The sequence below is a fragment of the Mus caroli genome, chromosome 15 (assembly GCF_900094665.2).
Source record: "Mus caroli chromosome 15, CAROLI_EIJ_v1.1, whole genome shotgun sequence".
Classification (NCBI taxonomy): domain Eukaryota; kingdom Metazoa; phylum Chordata; class Mammalia; order Rodentia; family Muridae; genus Mus; species Mus caroli.
Window position 1 is genome coordinate 84,276,336 of NC_034584.1, and position 1,988 is coordinate 84,278,323.

At 45.2% G+C, this 1,988-nt stretch overlaps 1 pseudogene; it reads left to right on the forward strand.

Moving 5' to 3' along the window:
• Positions 1 to 588: 588 nt before the first annotated feature.
• Positions 589 to 872, forward strand: LOC110309984 (annotated as a pseudogene).
• Positions 873 to 1,988: the final 1,116 nt, after the last annotated feature.

Here is a 1,988-nt window from a genome sequence, read left to right on the forward strand (position 1 = left end):
ATCTCAGCCATCTTGCAAGCCTGGGGTATGTTAGCAGAAAGCCCCGAGTTGGCTTTCCTTCCCTCTCAGGACTGAGCACGAGTTCTTAGTGAGGGTTAGTCACTTTTGCAGGATGCAACTGGATGATATCATTTTTTAATAAAGGAGAATCTGTCCCAAATCTTGAGAAGATCTCCAGATTGGAATGAAGATGAGCTCTGTAATCACATCGTTGTTACATGTTTACACCAAATACCACAGATGCTAAACTCCCAGTACTGGAGGCACCATAATAAAAAGCAGTTAATAAGAAACCATGTAATTCCATCACAGCCTTTCTAAGGACAGTCCTTACTGTGCCACCTTATATCTTTTATTGAGAGAATAGTCTTCTCGTTTGCTGTATATGCAGCATTTTATAGATTTGCCTGTTTGCAAGCATTTTTTTCTATTATACTATTACCAACACTAAATAATCCTAATCTTTAAGAAATGAGTGTTTCACCTGTCAAGGATAAAAGAGCTGCTGCCCTGGACCATTTAGCCACAGCCTCTTCAGCACAGCCTTCTTCTCCTGCCTTTGCTGTATCTGGTCCAGTTCCTGCAGAGATGTCCTGCCAGCAGAGCCAGAAGCAGGGCCAGCCTCCTCCCAAGTGCCCCTCCCCAAAGTGCTCCCCAAAGAGCACAACACAGTGTCTGCCTGCAGCCTCTTCCTGCTGTGCTACAAGCTCTGGGGGCTGCAGTATCCCCAGCTCTGAGGGAGGATGCTGCCTGAGCCACCACAGGCGCAGGTCCCACAGATGCAGGCACAGGAGCTCCAGTTCCTGTGACCGTGGCAGTGTCAGCAGTCTGGGGGTTCAGGCTGTGGCCACAGCTCTGGGGGCTGCTGCTGACCTGGAACATGATGCTGAGACAAGACATTCTGGAGGAAACAGCATCATAGGGGGCAAGGAAAGTCCAGCTAGTCTTGTTTTGTCTGATCCTGGAGACCCTTCTCTGCCTGTCTGATGCTCACTGCCCTTGTTCCCATCCTTCCTGTGGAATGCATGTGCCCATCCTTGGTTTTGACTAGAATAAAGATTCTATCCCCACCACAGAAAAAAAAAAAACAGAAAGAAAAGAAAAAGAAAAAGAAATGAGTGCTTATTGGTAGTGTAGTAAGTGGTGAGCATAGCTGCCTTCCAAGCAGATGACCCAGATTAAATTCCCAGACAACACATAGGTTGCTTTTTTAGCAAGGCATGGTGGCATATGCCTTTAATCCAAGCAGAGGCAGGGGGATCATTATGAGTTCAAAGCCAACCTGGTCTACATAGAAACAAGTCCAGTCTAGTCTACATAGAGAGTTCTAGGCCACCCAGGGTTATATAATAAAAACCTGTATTCAATGGAATGTCTTTATACAGCAGACATAAATCTTTACAGAGACCCAAAACTGGTCAAAATGTAAAGGACAACCCATCATGGTGTGCCCAGCCCTTGATGAATCATGAAGAACACAGCCTCTGACACGGAAGGGTCAGGAAACATTGCTGAAGAAATGGACAGAAAGTTCCTAAGAGCCAAAGGACCAGTTAACAATGGCCTGTAAGCTTAACAAGGATACCTTAACAATTTGGCTGTCTACACAAGACAAGCTCATTGACACTGGTAGACATGTTAGTGACAGGGACAGATCTCTGGGTCTCTATCTCTAGATAAAGAACTATAAGTAACTCAGGACAAGAGGAGGGGAATTAGTCTTCCTTAGGAATGAGCCCTAATTGGTCAACCCTATAATCATATAGATAACAACAACAACAACAACAACAACAACAACAACAACAACAAAAACTGTTGTGTCTGGCCAGCAGATCACAGCCTGGGTTCTAGCCTGGAAAGGCATTTTGGAAACCTGGAAGAGAAGAGGGGCTAGGTGGCGAGAGAAAGAAATGTAGCTAAGACAGCATTCTGATCAAAGCTCAATTTTACTTTTTTCAGACACTCAGTTATAAAGGAAGGGGGAGGGA